This window comes from Montipora foliosa, chromosome 8 (assembly GCF_036669935.1).
Source record: "Montipora foliosa isolate CH-2021 chromosome 8, ASM3666993v2, whole genome shotgun sequence".
In the NCBI taxonomy this organism is placed as follows: domain Eukaryota; kingdom Metazoa; phylum Cnidaria; class Anthozoa; order Scleractinia; family Acroporidae; genus Montipora; species Montipora foliosa.
The window spans coordinates 30,985,477-31,006,894 of NC_090876.1; the positions used below are offsets into that span (position 1 = coordinate 30,985,477).

At 41.5% G+C, this 21,418-nt stretch overlaps 25 non-coding genes across 25 annotated transcripts; 17 read left to right on the forward strand and 8 right to left on the reverse strand.

Moving 5' to 3' along the window:
* Nucleotides 1–194: 194 nt before the first annotated feature.
* Nucleotides 195–266, reverse strand: Trnag-ucc (transfer RNA glycine (anticodon UCC)). Its single transcript has one exon. It is a non-coding gene; the product is annotated as a tRNA-Gly (tRNA).
* Nucleotides 267–1,477: 1,211 nt separating this feature from the next.
* On the forward strand, nt 1,478–1,550 carry Trnaq-cug (transfer RNA glutamine (anticodon CUG)). The gene has a single exon. It is a non-coding gene; the product is annotated as a tRNA-Gln (tRNA).
* A 324-nt stretch (nt 1,551–1,874) lies between these two features.
* On the forward strand, nt 1,875–1,946 carry Trnaq-uug (transfer RNA glutamine (anticodon UUG)). The gene has a single exon. It is a non-coding gene; the product is annotated as a tRNA-Gln (tRNA).
* A 1,992-nt stretch (nt 1,947–3,938) lies between these two features.
* On the forward strand, nt 3,939–4,010 carry Trnaq-cug (transfer RNA glutamine (anticodon CUG)). The gene has a single exon. It is a non-coding gene; the product is annotated as a tRNA-Gln (tRNA).
* A 320-nt stretch (nt 4,011–4,330) lies between these two features.
* Nucleotides 4,331–4,402, forward strand: Trnaq-uug (transfer RNA glutamine (anticodon UUG)). The gene has a single exon. It is a non-coding gene; the product is annotated as a tRNA-Gln (tRNA).
* A 678-nt stretch (nt 4,403–5,080) lies between these two features.
* On the reverse strand, nt 5,081–5,152 carry Trnag-ucc (transfer RNA glycine (anticodon UCC)). Its single transcript has one exon. It is a non-coding gene; the product is annotated as a tRNA-Gly (tRNA).
* A 1,211-nt stretch (nt 5,153–6,363) lies between these two features.
* On the forward strand, nt 6,364–6,435 carry Trnaq-cug (transfer RNA glutamine (anticodon CUG)). The gene has a single exon. It is a non-coding gene; the product is annotated as a tRNA-Gln (tRNA).
* A 299-nt stretch (nt 6,436–6,734) lies between these two features.
* Trnaq-uug (transfer RNA glutamine (anticodon UUG)) lies at nt 6,735–6,806 on the forward strand. The gene has a single exon. It is a non-coding gene; the product is annotated as a tRNA-Gln (tRNA).
* A 677-nt stretch (nt 6,807–7,483) lies between these two features.
* Trnag-ucc (transfer RNA glycine (anticodon UCC)) lies at nt 7,484–7,555 on the reverse strand. Its single transcript has one exon. It is a non-coding gene; the product is annotated as a tRNA-Gly (tRNA).
* Nucleotides 7,556–8,766: 1,211 nt separating this feature from the next.
* Trnaq-cug (transfer RNA glutamine (anticodon CUG)) lies at nt 8,767–8,838 on the forward strand. The gene has a single exon. It is a non-coding gene; the product is annotated as a tRNA-Gln (tRNA).
* Nucleotides 8,839–9,146: 308 nt separating this feature from the next.
* On the forward strand, nt 9,147–9,218 carry Trnaq-uug (transfer RNA glutamine (anticodon UUG)). The gene has a single exon. It is a non-coding gene; the product is annotated as a tRNA-Gln (tRNA).
* Nucleotides 9,219–9,896: 678 nt separating this feature from the next.
* Trnag-ucc (transfer RNA glycine (anticodon UCC)) lies at nt 9,897–9,968 on the reverse strand. The gene has a single exon. It is a non-coding gene; the product is annotated as a tRNA-Gly (tRNA).
* Nucleotides 9,969–11,173: 1,205 nt separating this feature from the next.
* Nucleotides 11,174–11,245, forward strand: Trnaq-cug (transfer RNA glutamine (anticodon CUG)). The gene has a single exon. It is a non-coding gene; the product is annotated as a tRNA-Gln (tRNA).
* A 320-nt stretch (nt 11,246–11,565) lies between these two features.
* Trnaq-uug (transfer RNA glutamine (anticodon UUG)) lies at nt 11,566–11,637 on the forward strand. Its single transcript has one exon. It is a non-coding gene; the product is annotated as a tRNA-Gln (tRNA).
* Nucleotides 11,638–12,316: 679 nt separating this feature from the next.
* On the reverse strand, nt 12,317–12,388 carry Trnag-ucc (transfer RNA glycine (anticodon UCC)). Its single transcript has one exon. It is a non-coding gene; the product is annotated as a tRNA-Gly (tRNA).
* Nucleotides 12,389–13,592: 1,204 nt separating this feature from the next.
* Trnaq-cug (transfer RNA glutamine (anticodon CUG)) lies at nt 13,593–13,664 on the forward strand. The gene has a single exon. It is a non-coding gene; the product is annotated as a tRNA-Gln (tRNA).
* A 317-nt stretch (nt 13,665–13,981) lies between these two features.
* Nucleotides 13,982–14,053, forward strand: Trnaq-uug (transfer RNA glutamine (anticodon UUG)). The gene has a single exon. It is a non-coding gene; the product is annotated as a tRNA-Gln (tRNA).
* Nucleotides 14,054–14,751: 698 nt separating this feature from the next.
* On the reverse strand, nt 14,752–14,823 carry Trnag-ucc (transfer RNA glycine (anticodon UCC)). Its single transcript has one exon. It is a non-coding gene; the product is annotated as a tRNA-Gly (tRNA).
* Nucleotides 14,824–16,037: 1,214 nt separating this feature from the next.
* Nucleotides 16,038–16,109, forward strand: Trnaq-cug (transfer RNA glutamine (anticodon CUG)). Its single transcript has one exon. It is a non-coding gene; the product is annotated as a tRNA-Gln (tRNA).
* Nucleotides 16,110–16,436: 327 nt separating this feature from the next.
* On the forward strand, nt 16,437–16,509 carry Trnaq-uug (transfer RNA glutamine (anticodon UUG)). The gene has a single exon. It is a non-coding gene; the product is annotated as a tRNA-Gln (tRNA).
* A 678-nt stretch (nt 16,510–17,187) lies between these two features.
* On the reverse strand, nt 17,188–17,259 carry Trnag-ucc (transfer RNA glycine (anticodon UCC)). The gene has a single exon. It is a non-coding gene; the product is annotated as a tRNA-Gly (tRNA).
* A 1,212-nt stretch (nt 17,260–18,471) lies between these two features.
* Trnaq-cug (transfer RNA glutamine (anticodon CUG)) lies at nt 18,472–18,543 on the forward strand. The gene has a single exon. It is a non-coding gene; the product is annotated as a tRNA-Gln (tRNA).
* A 326-nt stretch (nt 18,544–18,869) lies between these two features.
* On the forward strand, nt 18,870–18,941 carry Trnaq-uug (transfer RNA glutamine (anticodon UUG)). Its single transcript has one exon. It is a non-coding gene; the product is annotated as a tRNA-Gln (tRNA).
* A 689-nt stretch (nt 18,942–19,630) lies between these two features.
* On the reverse strand, nt 19,631–19,702 carry Trnag-ucc (transfer RNA glycine (anticodon UCC)). Its single transcript has one exon. It is a non-coding gene; the product is annotated as a tRNA-Gly (tRNA).
* Nucleotides 19,703–20,916: 1,214 nt separating this feature from the next.
* On the forward strand, nt 20,917–20,988 carry Trnaq-cug (transfer RNA glutamine (anticodon CUG)). The gene has a single exon. It is a non-coding gene; the product is annotated as a tRNA-Gln (tRNA).
* Nucleotides 20,989–21,418: the final 430 nt, after the last annotated feature.

Here is a 21,418-nt window from a genome sequence, read left to right on the forward strand (position 1 = left end):
CTCACTTCACTCTTGAGCCTCAAATCATTCATGGAAATCTCTAACGACGCTAACTAGCTACTACAGCAATACTGTGTGCCATTGATATTGGCCGCCAAGTGAGTTTTTTGTCCCGGACAGTTAGAATGAATCCACTGTCGGTTGTAGCCCCAGGATCATATTGATCAAGACACGTGGCCAAAATGCCGAGCACCTGCGTCGGCCGGGAATCGAACCCGGGTCAACTGCTTGGAAGGCAGCTATGCTAACCACTATACCACCGACGCGCTAGCTATATACCTGTGGAGAGAAAATTTCACTATGTTCCAAAGGTAATCGAAGCGCAGCCAGATGGCAAGGACGGGAGCAAATTTATTAGAACGTAAAGCAAACTAAAAAACGCCTAAGGCCCTAGGTACCTGTTGTTGTTGTTCTTGTTGCCGGTTGGTTTCCACTCCACTCTCAATGTGACGCTTGTTGGTTTCATTTTGGCGCCATTGGAGTTCGCAAAAGGAGTAAACTGATCTGGAGTTTGATTTGGCCTCCCAAAGCAAAGTTTTCCGGAGGACATCATTAAGTCCAGTGAAGGAAGAAGTCTCGTGAGGTACAGTTTCTGCCTCACCCAATATCCTAGCTGTTGGTATAAGTTTTCGTACAATCAGCTTAACGAGTAATGCAAACACTCGGGCTTTCCTGCAGCTTTCTCCAGGATATTGCGGGCTTTGTTTGAGGAGGTGACAAGTCTACAGCCCAAGAAAATAGTTGTAGGGGTTCTTTACAAGAGAGACAAGATAAAAATCTTGCAGAATTTGGACCCGGCTGTAGACTTTAAAAAAATATCGTCAACAGAAGAATGTAGGCTTTTCCGCGTTCTGGGAGACGTTTCATCCGGGACCTAAACAAGCTTTGCAACTGATCTCTGGCAGACGAACAGGAAGATACCTCTGAAAAACACGTAAGTCTGAGTGCTTTCTGAATTTGACTTCTTTCTTACGGTAAAGGCATTCGTACGGAGCGTTCGTTTAACCTTTAATGCTCAAATTGATTAATAAAACACTGTAAAATAGAAGTTAACACTGCCAGTTCTCTTAAATATACAGGTCAAAAATCATACCGGTCGAATTTTGTTGTTTGTAATGCCACATTTAATTTCAATAAAGCCCGACAGGAAATCAGATAGAATCGAACGAAATGCAGTTCAAATTCTTTAGAAAAAATCTAAACCCATTTAAATTTGTCAACAACACAAATTTTACGAACGCTTTTCTGTAAACAATATAAACTTAACGAAGGTCTGTCAACCACATGTAGACTTATTCCATAACCTGTAGGTCAGATAAAACACGCGCGGGTTGTATGCTTGTGGAGAGAAAATTTCACTATATATATTTCCCAAAGGTAATCGGAGCGCAGCCAGATGGCAAGGATGGGAGCAAATTTAATAGAAAGTAAAGCAAACTAAAAACGTCCGAGGTCCGAGATACCTGTTGTTGCCGTTGGTTCCATGGTGTAATGGTCAGCACTCTGGGACTCTGAATCCAGAGATCCGAGTTCAAATCTCGGTGGAACCTATAGATATTTCTTGTATTTTGCAGTCTTTCTTCGGGACATTGGGTACATGAGAAAGGTCGTTCATGCCCGCGCTCTTTTTACCGAGTGAAAAAACAGCAGTTCATCTTTGGTTCTCTAGTTGACAATCTAGTCTCACAATGTAAGGACAGTACAGTCGAATGGACTGTAAAGGCCATTTGAATTATCCTACAAATCTCTTCTAATTTTATTATTATTATTATTATTATTATTATTATTATTATTATTATTATTATTATTATTATTATTTGTTTGATGTCAACGTGGTGAACTGATCAAACTAGACATTCTTTAATCTCGTTGCCGGCCCCATGGTGTAATGGTCAGCACTCTGGACTTTGAATCCAGCGATCCGAGTTCAAATCCCGGTGGGACCTCTATTTTAAGGTTATTTTAAAGCAAATGTACATCTTCCTTCAATGTGTGTCCAGTTTCGTGACTCAGAACCTTCCAAACTCCGCTGACCATGAGATTGTGATGGTAAAGACTAACTGGGGATTTCTCAAATGTAGTTGGGTCTTCCTTGTGCTAACTTCGTGAGTACTACAGTGAGTCCAGTAAGGTGACTCAGACCCCCCCCCCCCCCCCCCTTCGCCACCCAATGATGGCTCACTCGAATCGAAAATCGTCATTGCAAAGACACTGATCGCTTTTCAATAGACCAATTTCGATATACTAAAATTAGTCCAAAACAAAAGCCATCATGTTAAGGCTCTGGGGAATAAACCCATACAAATCCTTGCATTTATTCCCCAAAACCTCGAGATGATGCCAATTGTTTCGGACTGAATTGTTATATATTGAAATTGGCCTATTCTTATGGAAAGAGAGGGGGGCGGCAACTTTCTATCAAGCAAGACATTCTGCTGCAGAGTATTATTGAGCTCACTTCACTCTTGAGCCTCAAATCATTCATGGAAATCTCTAACGACGCTAACTAGCTACTACAGCAATACTGTGTGCCATTGATATTGGCCGCCAAGTGAGTTTTTTGTCCCGGACAGTTAGAATGAATCCACTGTCGGTTGTAGCCCCAGGATCATATTGATCAAGACACGTGGCCAAAATGCCGAGCACCTGCGTCGGCCGGGAATCGAACCGGGTCAACTGCTTGGAAGGCAGCTATGCTAACCACCTATACCACCGACGCGCTAGCTATATACCTGTGGAGAGAAAAATTTCACTATGTTCCAAAGGTAATCGAAGCGCAGCCAGATGGCAAGGACGGGAGCAAATTTATTAGAACGTAAAGCAAACTAAAAAACGCCTAAGGCCCTAGGTACCTGTTGTTGTTGTTCTTGTTGCCGGTTGGTTTCCACTCCACTCTCAATGTGACGCTTGTTGGTTTCATTTTGGCGCCATTGGAGTTCGCAAAAGGAGTAAACTGATCTGGAGTTTGATTTGGCCTCCCAAAGCAAAGTTTTCCGGAGGACATCATTAAGTCCAGTGAAGGAAGAAGTCTCGTGAGGTACAGTTTCTGCCTCACCCAATATCCTAGCTGTTGGGTATAAGTTTTCGTACAATCACTTAACGAGTAATGCAAACACTCGGGCTTTTCCTGCAGCTTTTCTCCAGGATATTGCGGGCTTTGTTTGAGGAGGTGACAAGTCTACAGCCAAGAAAATAGTTGTAGGGGTTCTTTACAAGAGAGACAAAGATAAAAATCTTGCAGAATTTGGACCCGGCTGTAGACTTTAAAAAAATATCGTCAACAGAAGAATGTAGCTTTTCCGCGTTCTGGGAGACGTTTCATCCGGGACCTAAACAAGCTTTGCAACTGATCTCTGGCAGACGAACAGGAAGATACCTCTGAAAAACACGTAAGTTGAGAGGTGCTTTCTGAATTTGACTTCTTTCTTACGGTAAAGGCATTCGTACGGAGCGTTCGTTTAACCTTTAATGCTCAAATTGATTAATAAAACACTGTAAAATAGAAGTTAACACTGCCAGTTCTCTTAAATATACAGGTCAAAAATCATACCGGTCGAATTTTGTTGTTTGTAATGCCACATTTAATTTCAATAAAGCCCGACAGGAAATCAGATAGAATCGAACGAAATGCAGTTCAAATCTTTAGAAAAAATCTAAACCCATTTAAATTGTCAACAACACAATTTTACGAACGCTTTTCTGTAAACAATATAAAACTTAACGAAGGGTCTGTCAACCACATGTAGACTTATTCCATAACCTGTAGGTCAGATAAAACACGCGCGCGGGTTGTATGCTTGTGGAGAGAAAAATTTCACTATATATATTTCCCAAAGGTAATCGGAGCGCAGCCAGATGGCAAGGATGGGAGCAAATTTAATAGAAAGTAAAGCAAACTAAAAACCGTCCGAGGTCCGAGATACCTGTTGTTGCCGGTTGGTTCCATGGTGCAATGGTCAGCACTCTGGACTCTGAATCCAGCGATCCGAGTTCAAATCTCGGTGGAACCTAATAGATATTTCTTGTATTTTGCAGTCTTTCTTCGGGCATTGGGTACATGAGAAAGGTCGTTCATGCCCGCGCTCTTTTACCGAGTGAAAAAACAGCAGTTCATCTTTGGTTCTCTAGTTGACAATCTAGTCTCACAATGTAAGGACAGTACAGTCGAATGGACTGTAAAGGCCATTTGAATTATCCTACAAATCTCTTCTAATTTTATTATTATTATTATTATTATTATTATTATTATTATTATTATTATTATTATTATTATTTGTTTGATGTCAACGTGGTGAACTGATCAAACTAGACATTCTTTAATCTCGTTGCCGGCCCCATGGTGTAATGGTCAGCACTCTGGACTTTGAATCCAGCGATCCGAGTTCAAATCCCGGTGGGACCTCTATTTTAAGGTTATTTTAAAGCAAATGTACATCTTCCTTCAATGTGTGTCCAGTTTCGTGACTCAGAACCTTCCAAACTCCGCTGACCTGGAGATTGTGATGGTAAAGACTAACTGGGGATTTCTCAAATGTAGTTGGGTCTTCCTTGTGCTACTTCAGTGAGTCCAGTAAGGTGACTCAGACCCCCCCCTTCGCCACCCAATGATGGCTCACTCGAATCGAAAATCGTCATTGCAAAGACACTGATCGCTTTTCAATAGACCAATTTCGATATACTAAAATTAGTCCAAAACAAAAGCCATCATGTTAAGGCTCTGGGGAATAAACCCATACAAATCCTTGCATTTATTCCCCAAAACCTCGAGATGATGCCAATTGTTTCGGACTGAATTGTTATATATTGAAATTGGCCTATTCTTATGGAAAGAGAGGGGGCGGCAACTTTCTATCAAGCAAGACATTCCTGCGCAGAGTATTATTGAGCTCACTTCACTCTTGAGCCTCAAATCATTCATGGAAATCTCTAACGACGCTAACTAGCTACTACAGCAATACTGTGTGCCATTGATATTGGCCGCCAAGTGAGTTTTTTGTCCCGGACAGTTAGAATGAATCCACTGTCGGTTGTAGCCCCAGGATCATATTGATCAAGACACGTGGCCAAAATGCCGAGCACCTGCGTCGGCCGGGAATCGAACCCGGGTCAACTGCTTGGAAGGCAGCTATGCTAACCACTATACCACCGACGCGCTAGCTATATACCTGTGGAGAGAAAATTTCACTATGTTCCAAAGGTAATCGAAGCGCAGCCAGATGGCAAGGACGGGAGCAAATTTATTAGAACGTAAAGCAAACTAAAAAACGCCTAAGGCCCTAGGTACCTGTTGTTGTTGTTCTTGTTGCCGGTTGGTTTCCACTCCACTCTCAATGTGACGCTTGTTGGTTTCATTTTGGCGCCATTGGAGTTCGCAAAAGGAGTAAACTGATCTGGAGTTTGATTTGGCCTCCCAAAGCAAAGTTTTCCGGAGGACATCATTAAGTCCAGTGAAGGAAGAAGTCTCGTGAGGTACAGTTTCTGCCTCACCCAATATCCTAGCTGTTGGTATAAGTTTTCGTACAATCAGCTTAACGAGTAATGCAAACACTCGGGCTTTCCTGCAGCTTTCTCCAGGATATTGCGGGCTTTGTTTGAGGAGGTGACAAGTCTACAGCCCAAGAAAATAGTTGTAGGGGTTCTTTACAAGAGAGACAAGATAAAAATCTTGCAGAATTTGGACCCGGCTGTAGACTTTAAAAAAATATCGTCAACAGAAGAATGTAGGCTTTTCCGCGTTCTGGGAGACGTTTCATCCGGGACCTAAACAAGCTTTGCAACTGATCTCTGGCAGACGAACAGGAAGATACCTCTGAAAAACACGTAAGTCTGAGTGCTTTCTGAATTTGACTTCTTTCTTACGGTAAAGGCATTCGTACGGAGCGTTCGTTTAACCTTTAATGCTCAAATTGATTAATAAAACACTGTAAAATAGAAGTTAACACTGCCAGTTCTCTTAAATATACAGGTCAAAAATCATACCGGTCGAATTTTGTTGTTTGTAATGCCACATTTAATTTCAATAAAGCCCGACAGGAAATCAGATAGAATCGAACGAAATGCAGTTCAAATTCTTTAGAAAAAATCTAAACCCATTTAAATTTGTCAACAACACAAATTTTACGAACGCTTTTCTGTAAACAATATAAACTTAACGAAGGTCTGTCAACCACATGTAGACTTATTCCATAACCTGTAGGTCAGATAAAACACGCGCGGGTTGTATGCTTGTGGAGAGAAAATTTCACTATATATATTTCCCAAAGGTAATCGGAGCGCAGCCAGATGGCAAGGATGGGAGCAAATTTAATAGAAAGTAAAGCAAACTAAAAACGTCCGAGGTCCGAGATACCTGTTGTTGCCGTTGGTTCCATGGTGTAATGGTCAGCACTCTGGACTCTGAATCCAGCGATCCGAGTTCAAATCTCGGTGGAACCTAATAGATATTTCTTGTATTTTGCAGTCTTTCTTCGGGCATTGGGTACATGAGAAAGGTCGTTCATGCCCGCGCTCTTTTACCGAGTGAAAAAACAGCAGTTCATCTTTGGTTCTCTAGTTGACAATCTAGTCTCACAATGTAAGGACAGTACAGTCGAATGGACTGTAAAGGCCATTTGAATTATCCTACAAATCTCTTCTAATTTTATTATTATTATTATTATTATTATTATTATTATTATTTGTTTGATGTCAACGTGGTGAACTGATCAAACTAGACATTCTTTAATCTCGTTGCCGGCCCCATGGTGTAATGGTCAGCACTCTGGACTTTGAATCCAGCGATCCGAGTTCAAATCCCGGTGGGACCTCTATTTTAAGGTTATTTTAAAGCAAATGTACATCTTCCTTCAATGTGTGTCCAGTTTCGTGACTCAGAACCTTCCAAACTCCGCTGACCTGGAGATTGTGATGGTAAAGACTAACTGGGGATTTCTCAAATGTAGTTGGGTCTTCCTTGTGCTACTTCAGTGAGTCCAGTAAGGTGACTCAGACCCCCCCTTCGCCACCCAATGATGGCTCACTCGAATCGAAAATCGTCATTGCAAAGACACTGATCGCTTTTCAATAGACCAATTTCGATATACTAAAATTAGTCCAAAACAAAAGCCATCATGTTAAGGCTCTGGGGAATAAACCCATACAAATCCTTGCATTTATTCCCCAAAACCTCGAGATGATGCCAATTGTTTCGGACTGAATTGTTATATATTGAAATTGGCCTATTCTTATGGAAAGAGAGGGGGCGGCAACTTTCTATCAAGCAAGACATTCCTGCGCAGAGTATTATTGAGCTCACTTCACTCTTGAGCCTCAAATCATTCATGGAAATCTCTAACGACGCTAACTAGCTACTACAGCAATACTGTGTGCCATTGATATTGGCCGCCAAGTGAGTTTTTTGTCCCGGACAGTTAGAATGAATCCACTGTCGGTTGTAGCCCCAGGATCATATTGATCAAGACACGTGGCCAAAATGCCGAGCACCTGCGTCGGCCGGGAATCGAACCCGGGTCAACTGCTTGGAAGGCAGCTATGCTAACCACTATACCACCGACGCGCTAGCTATATACCTGTGGAGAGAAAATTTCACTATGTTCCAAAGGTAATCGAAGCGCAGCCAGATGGCAAGGACGGGAGCAAATTTATTAGAACGTAAAGCAAACTAAAAAACGCCTAAGGCCCTAGGTACCTGTTGTTGTTGTTCTTGTTGCCGGTTGGTTTCCACTCCACTCTCAATGTGACGCTTGTTGGTTTCATTTTGGCGCCATTGGAGTTCGCAAAAGGAGTAAACTGATCTGGAGTTTGATTTGGCCTCCCAAAGCAAAGTTTTCCGGAGGACATCATTAAGTCCAGTGAAGGAAGAAGTCTCGTGAGGTACAGTTTCTGCCTCACCCAATATCCTAGCTGTTGGTATAAGTTTTCGTACAATCAGCTTAACGAGTAATGCAAACACTCGGGCTTTCCTGCAGCTTTCTCCAGGATATTGCGGGCTTTGTTTGAGGAGGTGACAAGTCTACAGCCCAAGAAAATAGTTGTAGGGGTTCTTTACAAGAGAGACAAGATAAAAATCTTGCAGAATTTGGACCCGGCTGTAGACTTTAAAAAAATATCGTCAACAGAAGAATGTAGGCTTTTCCGCGTTCTGGGAGACGTTTCATCCGGGACCTAAACAAGCTTTGCAACTGATCTCTGGCAGACGAACAGGAAGATACCTCTGAAAAACACGTAAGTCTGAGTGCTTTCTGAATTTGACTTCTTTCTTACGGTAAAGGCATTCGTACGGAGCGTTCGTTTAACCTTTAATGCTCAAATTGATTAATAAAACACTGTAAAATAGAAGTTAACACTGCCAGTTCTCTTAAATATACAGGTCAAAAATCATACCGGTCGAATTTTGTTGTTTGTAATGCCACATTTAATTTCAATAAAGCCCGACAGGAAATCAGATAGAATCGAACGAAATGCAGTTCAAATTCTTTAGAAAAAATCTAAACCCATTTAAATTTGTCAACAACACAAATTTTACGAACGCTTTTCTGTAAACAATATAAACTTAACGAAGGTCTGTCAACCACATGTAGACTTATTCCATAACCTGTAGGTCAGATAAAACACGCGCGGGTTGTATGCTTGTGGAGAGAAAATTTCACTATATATATTTCCCAAAGGTAATCGGAGCGCAGCCAGATGGCAAGGATGGGAGCAAATTTAATAGAAAGTAAAGCAAACTAAAAACGTCCGAGGTCCGAGATACCTGTTGTTGCCGTTGGTTCCATGGTGTAATGGTCAGCACTCTGGACTCTGAATCCAGCGATCCGAGTTCAAATCTCGGTGGAACCTAATAGATATTTCTTGTATTTTGCAGTCTTTCTTCGGGCATTGGGTACATGAGAAAGGTCGTTCATGCCCGCGCTCTTTTACCGAGTGAAAAAACAGCAGTTCATCTTTGGTTCTCTAGTTGACAATCTAGTCTCACAATGTAAGGACAGTACAGTCGAATGGACTGTAAAGGCCATTTGAATTATCCTACAAATCTCTTCTAATTTTATTATTATTATTATTATTATTATTATTATTATTATTATTATTATTTGTTTGATGTCAACGTGGTGAACTGATCAAACTAGACATTCTTTAATCTCGTTGCCGGCCCCATGGTGTAATGGTCAGCACTCTGGACTTTGAATCCAGCGATCCGAGTTCAAATCCCGGTGGGACCTCTATTTTAAGGTTATTTTAAAGCAAATGTACATCTTCCTTCAATGTGTGTCCAGTTTCGTGACTCAGAACCTTCCAAACTCCGCTGACCTGGAGATTGTGATGGTAAAGACTAACTGGGGATTTCTCAAATGTAGTTGGGTCTTCCTTGTGCTACTTCAGTGAGTCCAGTAAGGTGACTCAGACCCCCCCCTTCGCCACCCAATGATGGCTCACTCGAATCGAAAATCGTCATTGCAAAGACACTGATCGCTTTTCAATAGACCAATTTCGATATACTAAAATTAGTCCAAAACAAAAGCCATCATGTTAAGGCTCTGGGGAATAAACCCATACAAATCCTTGCATTTATTCCCCAAAACCTCGAGATGATGCCAATTGTTTCGGACTGAATTGTTATATATTGAAATTGGCCTATTCTTATGGAAAGAGAGGGGGCGGCAACTCTCTATCAAGCAAGACATTCCTGCGCAGAGTATTATTGAGCTCACTTCACTCTTGAGCCTCAAATCATTCATGGAAATCTCTAACGACGCTAACTAGCTACTACAGCAATACTGTGTGCCATTGATATTGGCCGCCAAGTGAGTTTTTTGTCCCGGACAGTTAGAATGAATCCACTGTCGGTTGTAGCCCCAGGATCATATTGATCAAGACACGTGGCCAAAATGCCGAGCACCTGCGTCGGCCGGGAATCGAACCCGGGTCAACTGCTTGGAAGGCAGCTATGCTAACCACTATACCACCGACGCGCTAGCTATATACCTGTGGAGAGAAAATTTCACTATGTTCCAAAGGTAATCGAAGCGCAGCCAGATGGCAAGGACGGGAGCAAATTTATTAGAACGTAAAGCAAACTAAAAAACGCCTAAGGCCCTAGGTACCTGTTGTTGTTTTGTTGCCGGTTGGTTTCCACTCCACTCTCAATGTGACGCTTGTTGGTTTCATTTTGGCGCCATTGGAGTTCGCAAAAGGAGTAAACTGATCTGGAGTTTGATTTGGCCTCCCAAAGCAAAGTTTTCCGGAGGACATCATTAAGTCCAGTGAAGGAAGAAGTCTCGTGAGGTACAGTTTCTGCCTCACCCAATATCCTAGCTGTTGGTATAAGTTTTCGTACAATCAGCTTAACGAGTAATGCAAACACTCGGGCTTTCCTGCAGCTTTCTCCAGGATATTGCGGGCTTTGTTTGAGGAGGTGACAAGTCTACAGCCCAAGAAAATAGTTGTAGGGGTTCTTTACAAGAGAGACAAGATAAAAATCTTGCAGAATTTGGACCCGGCTGTAGACTTTAAAAAAATATCGTCAACAGAAGAATGTAGGCTTTTCCGCGTTCTGGGAGACGTTTCATCCGGGACCTAAACAAGCTTTGCAACTGATCTCTGGCAGACGAACAGGAAGATACCTCTGAAAAACACGTAAGTCTGAGTGCTTTCTGAATTTGACTTCTTTCTTACGGTAAAGGCATTCGTACGGAGCGTTCGTTTAACCTTTAATGCTCAAATTGATTAATAAAACACTGTAAAATAGAAGTTAACACTGCCAGTTCTCTTAAATATACAGGTCAAAAATCATACCGGTCGAATTTTGTTGTTTGTAATGCCACATTTAATTTCAATAAAGCCCGACAGGAAATCAGATAGAATCGAACGAAATGCAGTTCAAATTCTTTAGAAAAAATCTAAACCCATTTAAATTTGTCAACAACAAATTTTACGAACGCTTTTCTGTAAACAATATAAACTTAACGAAGGTCTGTCAACCACATGTAGACTTATTCCATAACCTGTAGGTCAGATAAAACACGCGCGGGTTGTATGCTTGTGGAGAGAAAATTTCACTATATATATTTCCCAAAGGTAATCGGAGCGCAGCCAGATGGCAAGGATGGGAGCAAATTTAATAGAAAGTAAAGCAAACTAAAAACGTCCGAGGTCCGAGATACCTGTTGTTGCCGTTGGTTCCATGGTGTAATGGTCAGCACTCTGGACTCTGAATCCAGCGATCCGAGTTCAAATCTCGGTGGAACCTAATAGATATTTCTTGTATTTTGCAGTCTTTCTTCGGGCATTGGGTACATGAGAAAGGTCGTTCATGCCCGCGCTCTTTTACCGAGTGAAAAAACAGCAGTTCATCTTTGGTTCTCTAGTTGACAATCTAGTCTCACAATGTAAGGACAGTACAGTCGAATGGACTGTAAAGGCCATTTGAATTATCCTACAAATCTCTTCTAATTTTATTATTATTATTATTATTATTATTATTATTATTATTATTATTATTATTATTATTATTTGTTTGATGTCAACGTGGTGAACTGATCAAACTAGACATTCTTTAATCTCGTTGCCGGCCCCATGGTGTAATGGTCAGCACTCTGGACTTTGAATCCAGCGATCCGAGTTCAAATCCCGGTGGGACCTCTATTTTAAGGTTATTTTAAAGCAAATGTACATCTTCCTTCAATGTGTGTCCAGTTTCGTGACTCAGAACCTTCCAAACTCCGCTGACCTGGAGATTGTGATGGTAAAGACTAACTGGGGATTTCTCAAATGTAGTTGGGTCTTCCTTGTGCTACTTCAGTGAGTCCAGTAAGGTGACTCAGACCCCCCCCTTCGCAACCCAATGATGGCTCACTCGAATCGAAAATCGTCATTGCAAAGAACACTGATCGCTTTTCAATAGACCAATTTCGATATACTAAAATTAGTCCAAAACAAAAGCCATCATGTTAAGGCTCTGGGGAATAAACCCATACAAATCCTTGCATTTATTCCCCAAAACCTCGAGATGATGCCAATTGTTTCGGACTGAATTGTTATATATTGAAATTGGCCTATTCTTATGGAAAGAGAGGGGGCGGCAACTTTCTATCAAGCAAGACATTCCTGCGCAGAGTATTATTGAGCTCACTTCACTCTTGAGCCTCAAATCATTCATGGAAATCTCTAACGACGCTAACTAGCTACTACAGCAATACTGTGTGCCATTGATATTGGCCGCCAAGTGAGTTTTTTGTCCCGGACAGTTAGAATGAATCCACTGTCGGTTGTAGCCCCAGGATCATATTGATCAAGACACGTGGCCAAAATGCCGAGCACCTGCGTCGGCCGGGAATCGAACCCGGGTCAACTGCTTGGAAGGCAGCTATGCTAACCACTATACCACCGACGCGCTAGCTATATACCTGTGGAGAGAAAATTTCACTATGTTCCAAAGGTAATCGAAGCGCAGCCAGATGGCAAGGACGGGAGCAAATTTATTAGAACGTAAAGCAAACTAAAAAACGCCTAAGGCCCTAGGTACCTGTTGTTGTTTGTTGCCGGTTGGTTTCCACTCCACTCTCAATGTGACGCTTGTTGGTTTCATTTTGGCGCCATTGGAGTTCGCAAAAGGAGTAAACTGATCTGGAGTTTGATTTGGCCTCCCAAAGCAAAGTTTTCCGGAGGACATCATTAAGTCCAGTGAAGGAAGAAGTCTCGTGAGGTACAGTTTCTGCCTCACCCAATATCCTAGCTGTTGGTATAAGTTTTCGTACAATCAGCTTAACGAGTAATGCAAACACTCGGGCTTTCCTGCAGCTTTCTCCAGGATATTGCGGGCTTTGTTTGAGGAGGTGACAAGTCTACAGCCCAAGAAAATAGTTGTAGGGGTTCTTTACAAGAGAGACAAGATAAAAATCTTGCAGAATTTGGACCCGGCTGTAGACTTTAAAAAAATATCGTCAACAGAAGAATGTAGGCTTTTCCGCGTTCTGGGAGACGTTTCATCCGGGACCTAAACAAGCTTTGCAACTGATCTCTGGCAGACGAACAGGAAGATACCTCTGAAAAACACGTAAGTCTGAGTGCTTTCTGAATTTGACTTCTTTCTTACGGTAAAGGCATTCGTACGGAGCGTTCGTTTAACCTTTAATGCTCAAATTGATTAATAAAACACTGTAAAATAGAAGTTAACACTGCCAGTTCTCTTAAATATACAGGTCAAAAATCATACCGGTCGAATTTTGTTGTTTGTAATGCCACATTTAATTTCAATAAAGCCCGACAGGAAATCAGATAGAATCGAACGAAATGCAGTTCAAATTCTTTAGAAAAAATCTAAACCCATTTAAATTTGTCAACAACAAATTTTACGAACGCTTTTCTGTAAACAATATAAACTTAACGAAGGTCTGTCAACCACATGTAGACTTATTCCATAACCTGTAGGTTAGATAAAACACGCGCGGGTTGTATGCTTGTGGAGAGAAAATTTCACTATATATATTTCCCAAAGGTAATCGGAGCGCAGCCAGATGGCAAGGATGGGAGCAAATTTAATAGAAAGTAAAGCAAACTAAAAACGTCCGAGGTCCGAGATACCTGTTGTTGCCGTTGGTTCCATGGTGTAATGGTCAGCACTCTGGACTCTGAATCCAGCGATCCGAGTTCAAATCTCGGTGGAACCTATAGATATTTCTTGTATTTTGCAGTCTTTCTTCGGGCATTGGGTACATGAGAAAGGTCGTTCATGCCCGCGCTCTTTTTACCGAGTGAAAAAAACAGCAGTTCATCTTTGGTTCTCTAGTTGACAATCTAGTCTCACAATGTAAGGACAGTACAGTCGAATGGACTGTAAAGGCCATTTGAATTATCCTACAAATCTCTTCTAATTTTATTATTATTATTATTATTATTATTATTATTTATTATTATTATTATTATTATTTGTTTGATGTCAAACGTGGTGAACTGATCAAACTAGACATTCTTTAATCTCGTTGCCGGCCCCATGGTGTAATGGTCAGCACTCTGGACTTTGAATCCAGCGATCCGAGTTCAAATCCCGGTGGGACCTCTATTTTAAGGTTATTTTAAAGCAAATGTACATCTTCCTTCAATGTGTGTCCAGTTTCGTGACTCAAAACCTTCAAACTCCGCTGACCTGGAGATTGTGATGGTAAAGACTAACTGGGGATTTCTCAAATGTAGTTGGGTCTTCCTTGTGCTACTTCAGTGAGTCCAGTAAGGTGACTCAGACCCCCCCTTCCCCCCCCCCCCCCCCCCCCCCAGGCACCCAATGATGGCTCACTCGAATCGAAAATCGTCATTGCAAAGACACTGATCGCTTTTCAATAGACCAATTTCGATATACTAAAATTAGTCCAAAACAAAAGCCATCATGTTAAGGCTCTGGGGAATAAACCCATACAAATCCTTGCATTTATTCCCCAAAACCTCGAGATGATGCCATTGTTTCGGACTGAATTGTTATATATTGAAATTGGCCTATTCTTATGGAAAGAGAGGGGGCGGCAACTTTCTATCAAGCAAGACATTCCTGCGCAGAGTATTATTGAGCTCACTTCACTCTTGAGCCTCAAATCATTCATGGAAATCTCTAACGACGCTAACTAGCTACTACAGCAATACTGTGTGCCATTGATATTGGCCGCCAAGTGAGTTTTTTTGTCCCGGACAGTTAGAATGAATCCACTGTCGGTTGTAGCCCCAGGATCATATTGATCAAGACACGTGGCCAAAATGCCGAGCACCTGCGTCGGCCGGGAATCGAACCCGGGTCAACTGCTTGGAAGGCAGCTATGCTAACCACTATACCACCGACGCGCTAGCTATATACCTGTGGAGAGAAAATTTCACTATGTTCCAAAGGTAATCGAAGCGCAGCCAGATGGCAAGGACGGGAGCAAATTTATTAGAACGTAAAGCAAACTAAAAAACGCCTAAGGCCCTAGGTACCTGTTGTTGTTGTTCTTGTTGCCGGTTGTTTTCCACTCCACTCTCAATGTGACGCTTGTTGGTTTCATTTTGGCGCCATTGGAGTTCGCAAAAGGAGTAAACTGATCTGGAGTTTGATTTGGCCTCCCAAAGCAAAGTTTTCCGGAGGACATCATTAAGTCCAGTGAAGGAAGAAGTCTCGTGAGGTACAGTTTCTGCCTCACCCAATATCCTAGCTGTTGGTATAAGTTTTCGTACAATCAGCTTAACGAGTAATGCAAACACTCGGGCTTTCCTGCAGCTTTCTCCAGGATATTGCGGGCTTTGTTTGAGGAGGTGACAAGTCTACAGCCCAAGAAAATAGTTGTAGGGGTTCTTTACAAGAGAGACAAGATAAAAATCTTGCAGAATTTGGACCCGGCTGTAGACTTTAAAAAAATATCGTCAACAGAAGAATGTAGGCTTTTCCGCGTTCTGGGAGACGTTTCATCCGGGACCTAAACAAGCTTTGCAACTGATCTCTGGCAGACGAACAGAAGATACCTCTGAAAAAAACACGTAAGTCTGAGTGCTTTCTGAATTTGACTTCTTTCTTACGGTAAAGGCATTCGTACGGAGCGTTCGTTTAACCTTTAATGCTCAAATTGATTAATAAAACACTGTAAAATAGAAGTTAACACTGCCAGTTCTCTTAAATATACAGGTCAAAAATCATACCGGTCGAATTTTGTGTTGTTTGTAATGCCACATTTAATTTCAATAAAGCCCGACAGGAAATCAGATAGAATCGAACGAAATGCAGTTCAAATTCTTTAGAAAAAATCTAAACCCATTTAAATTTGTCAACAACACAAATTTTACGAACGCTTTTCTGTAAACAATATAAACTTAACGAAGGTCTGTCAACCACATGTAGACTTATTCCATAACCTGTAGGTCAGATAAAACACGCGCGGGTTGTATGCTTGTGGAGAGAAAATTTCACTATATATATTTCCAAAGGTAATCGGAGCGCAGCCAGATGGCAAGGATGGGAGCAAATTTAATAGAAAGTAAAGCAAACTAAAAACGTCCGAGGTCCGAGATACCTGTTGTTGCCGGTTGGTTCCATGGTGTAATGGTCAGCACTCTGGACTCTGAATCCAGCGATCCGAGTTCAAATCTCGGTGGAACCTATAGATATTTCTTGTATTTTGCAGTCTTTCTTCGGGCATTGGGTACATGAGAAAGGTCGTTCATGCCCGCGCTCTTTTACCGAGTGAAAAAACACAGCAGTTCATCTTTGGTTCTCTAGTTGACAATCTAGTCTCACAATGTAAGGACAGTACAGTCGAATGGACTGTAAAGGCCATTTGAATTATCCTACAAATCTCTTCTAATTTTATTATTATTATTATTATTATTATTATTTATATTATTATTATTATTATTATTATTATTATTTGTTGTTTGATGTCAACGTGGTGAACTGATCAAACTAGACATTCTTTAATCTCGTTGCCGGCCCCATGGTGTAATGGTCAGCACTCTGGACTTTGAATCCCAGCGATCCGAGTTCAAATCCCGGTGGGACCTCTATTTTAAGGTTATTTTAAAGCAAATGTACATCTTCCTTCAATGTGTGTCCAGTTTCGTGACTCAGAACCTTCCAAACTCCGCTGACCTGGAGATTGTGATGGTAAAGACTAACTGGGGATTTCTCAAATGTAGTTGGGTCTTCCTTGTGCTACTTCAGTGAGTCCAGTAAGGTGACTCAGACCCCCCCCCTTCGCCACCCCAATGATGGCTCACTCGAATCGAAAATCGTCATTGCAAAGACACTGATCGCTTTTCAATAGACCAATTTCGATATACTAAATTAGTCCAAAACAAAAGCCATCATGTTAGGCTCTGGGGAATAAACCCATACAAATCCTTGCATTTATTCCCCAAAACCTCGAGATGATGCCAATTGTTTCGGACTGAATTGTTATATATTGAAATTGGCCTATTCTTATGGAAAGAGAGGGGGGCGGCAACTCTCTATCAAGCAAGACATTCCTGCGCAGAGTATTATTGAGCTCACTTCACTCTTGAGCCTCAAATCATTCATGGAAATCTCTAACGACGCTAACTAGCTACTACAGCAATACTGTGTGCCATTGATATTGGCCGCCAAGTGAGTTTTTTGTCCGGACAGTTAGAATGAATCCACTGTCGGTTGTAGCCCCAGGATCATATTGATCAAGACACGTGGCCAAAATGCCGAGCACCTGCGTCGGCCGGGAATCGAACCCGGGTCAACTGCTTGGAAGGCAGCTATGCTAACCACTATACCACCGACGCGCTAGCTATATACCTGTGGAGAGAAAATTTCACTATGTTCCAAAGGTAATCGAAGCGCAGCCAGATGGCAAGGACGGGAGCAAATTTATTAGAACGTAAAGCAAACTAAAAAACGCCTAAGGCCCTAGGTACCTGTTGTTGTTGTTCTTGTTGCCGGTTGGTTTCCACTCCACTCTCAATGTGACGCTTGTTGGTTTCATTTTGGCGCCATTGGAGTTCGCAAAAGGAGTAACTGATCTGGAGTTTGATTTGGCCTCCCAAAGCAAAGTTTTCCGGAGGACATCATTAAGTCCAGTGAAGGAAGAAGTCTCGTGAGGTACAGTTTCTGCCTCACCCAATATCCTAGCTGTTGGTATAAGTTTTCGTACAATCAGCTTAACGAGTAATGCAAACACTCGGGCTTTCCTGCAGCTTTCTCCAGGATATTGCGGGCTTTGTTTGAGGAGGTGACAAGTCTACAGCCCAATAAAATAGTTGTAGGGGTCTTTACAAGAGAGACAAGATAAAAATCTTGCAGAATTTGGACCCGGCTGTAGACTTTAAAAAAATATCGTCAACAGAAGAATGTAGGCTTTTCCGCGTTCTGGGAGACGTTTCATCCGGGACCTAAACAAGCTTTGCAACTGATCTCTGGCAGACGAACAGGAAGATACCTCTGAAAAACACGTAAGTCTGAGTGCTTTCTGAATTTGACTTCTTTCTTACGGTAAAGGCATTCGTACGGAGCGTTCGTTTAACTTTAATGCTCAAATTGATTAATAAAAACACTGTAAAATAGAAGTTAACACTGCCAGTTCTCTTAAATATACAGGTCAAAAATCATACCGGTCGAATTTTGTTGTTTGTAATGCCACATTTAATTTCAATAAAGCCCGACAGGAAATCAGATAGAATCGAACGAAATGCAGTTCAAATTCTTTAGAAAAAATCTAAACCCATTTAAATTTGTCAACAACACAAATTTTACGAACGCTTTTCTGTAAACAATATATAAACTTAACGAAGGTCTGTCAACCACATGTAGACTTATTCCATAACCTGTAGGTCAGATAAAACACGCGCGGGTTGTATGCTTGTGGAGAGAAAATTTCACTATATATATTTCCCAAAGGTAATCGGAGCGCAGCCAGATGGCAAGGATGGGAGCAAATTTAATAGAAAGTAAAGCAAACTAAAAACGTCCGAGGTCCGAGATACCTGTTGTTGCCGGTTGGTTCCATGGTGTAATGGTCAGCACTCTGGACTCTGAATCCAGCGATCCGAGTTCAAATCTCGGTGGAACCTATAGATATTTCTTGTATTTTGCAGTCTTTCTTCGGGCATTGGGTACATGAGAAAGGTCGTTCATGCCCGCGCTCTTTTACCGAGTGAAAAAACAGCAGCAGTTCATCTTTGGTTCTCTAGTTGACAATCTAGTCTCACAATGTAAGGACAGTACAGTCGAATGGACTGTAAAGGCCATTTGAATTATCCTACAAATCTCTTCTAATTTTATTATTATTATTATTATTATTATTATTATTATTATTATTATTATTATTATTATTATTATATTGTTTGATGTCAACGTGGTGAACTGATCAAACTAGACATTCTTTAATCTCGTTGCCGGCCCCATGGTGTAATGGTCAGCACTCTGGACTTTGAATCCAGCGATCCGAGTTCAAATCCCGGTGGGACCTCTATTTTAAGGTTATTTAAAAGCAAATGTACATCTTCCTTCAATGTGTGTCCAGTTTCGTGACTCAGAACCTTCAAAACTCCGCTGACCTGGAGATTGTGATGGTAAAGACTAACTGGGGATTTCTCAAATGTAGTTGGGTCTTCCTTGTGCTACTTCAGTGAGTCCAGTAAGGTGACTCAGACCCCCCCCCCCCCCCCCCTTCGCCACCCAATGATGGCTCACTCGAATCGAAAATCGTCATTGCAAAGACACTGATCGCTTTTCAATAGACCAATTTCGATATACTAAAATTAGTCCCAAACAAAAGCCATCATGTTAAGGCTCTGGGGAATAAACCCATACAAATCCTTGCATTTATTCCCCAAACCTCGAGATGATGCCAATTGTTTCGGACTGAATTGTTATATATTGAAATTGGCCTATTCTTATGGAAAGAGAGAGGGGGCGGCAACTCTCTATCAAGCAAGACATTCCTGCGCAGAGTATTATTGAGCTCACTTCACTCTTGAGCCTCAAATCATTCATGGAAATCTCTAACGACGCTAACTAGCTACTACAGCAATACTGTGTGCCATTGATATTGGCCGCCAAGTGAGTTTTTTGTCCCGGACAGTTAGAATGAATCCACTGTCGGTTGTAGCCCCAGGATCATATTGATCAAGACACGTGGCCAAAATGCCGAGCACCTGCGTCGGCCGGGAATCGAACCCGGGTCAACTGCTTGGAAGGCAGCTATGCTAACCACTATACCACCGACGCGCTAGCTATATACCTGTGGAGAGAAAATTTCACTATGTTCCAAAGGTAATCGAAGCGCAGCCAGATGGCAAGGACGGGAGCAAATTTATTAGAACGTAAAGCAAACTAAAAAACGCCTAAGGCCCTAGGTACCTGTTGTTGTTGTTCTTGTTGCCGGTTGGTTTCCACTCCACTCTCAATGTGACGCTTGTTGGTTTCATTTTGGCGCCATTGGAGTTCGCAAAAGGAGTAAACTGATCTGGAGTTTGATTTGGCCTCCCAAAGCAAAGTTTTCCGGAGGACATCATTAAGTCCAGTGAAGGAAGAAGTCTCGTGAGGTACAGTTTCTGCCTCACCCAATATCCTAGCTGTTGGTATAAGTTTTCGTACAATCAGCTTAACGAGTAATGCAAACACTCGGGCTTTCCTGCAGCTTTCTCCAGGATATTGCGGGCTTTGTTTGAGGAGGTGACAAGTCTACAGCCCAATAAAATAGTTGTAGGGGTTCTTTACAAGAGAGACAAGATAAAAAATCTTGCAGAATTTGGACCCGGCTGTAGACTTTAAAAAAATATCGTCAACAGAAGAATGTAGGCTTTTCCGCGTTCTGGGAGACGTTTCATCCGGGACCTAAACAAGCTTTGCAAACTGATCTCTGGCAGACGAACAGGAAGATACCTCTGAAAAACACGTAAGTCTGAGTGCTTTCTGAATTTGACTTCTTTCTTACGGTAAAGGCATTCGTACGGAGCGTTCGTTTAACCTTTAATGCTCAAATTGATTAATAAAACACTGTAAAATAGAGAAGTTAACACTGCCAGTTCTCTTAAATATACAGGTCAAAAATCATACCGGTCGAATTTTGTTGTTTGTAATGCCACATTTAATTTCAATAAAGCCGACAGGAAATCAGATAGAATCGAACGAAATGCAGTTCAAATTCTTTAGAAAAAATCTAAACCCATTTAAATTTGTCAACAACACAAATTTTACGAACGCTTTTCTGTAAACAATATAAACTTAACGAAGGTCTGTCAACCACATGTAGACTTATTCCATAACCTGTAGGTCAGATAAAACACGCGCGGGTTGTATGCTTGTGGAGAGAAAATTTCACTATATATATTTCCCAAGGTAATCGGAGCGCAGCCAGATGGCAAGGATGGGAGCAAATTTAATAGAAAGTAAAGCAAACTAAAAACGTCCGAGGTCCGAGATACCTGTTGTTGCCGGTTGGTTCCATGGTGTAATGGTCAGCACTCTGGACTCTGAATCCAGCGATCCGAGTTCAAATCTCGGTGGAACCTATAGATATTCTCTTGTATTTTGCAGTCTTTTCTTCGGGCATTGGGTACATGAGAAAGGTCGTTCATGCCCGCGCTCTTTTACCGAGTGAAAAAACAGCAGTTCATCTTTGGTTCTCTAGTTGACAATCTAGTCTACAATGTAAGGACAGTACAGTCGAATGGACTGTAAAGGCCATTTGAATTATCCTACAAATCTCTTCTAATTTTATTATTATTATATTATTATTTATTATTATTATTATTATTATTATTATTATTATTATTATTTGTTTGATGTCAACGTGGTGAACTGATCAAACTAGACATTCTTTAATCTCGTTGCCGGCCCCATGGTGTAATGGTCAGCACTCTGGACTTTGAATCCAGCGATCCGAGTTCAAATCCCCGGTGGGACTCTATTTTAAGGTTATTTTAAAGCAAAATGTACATC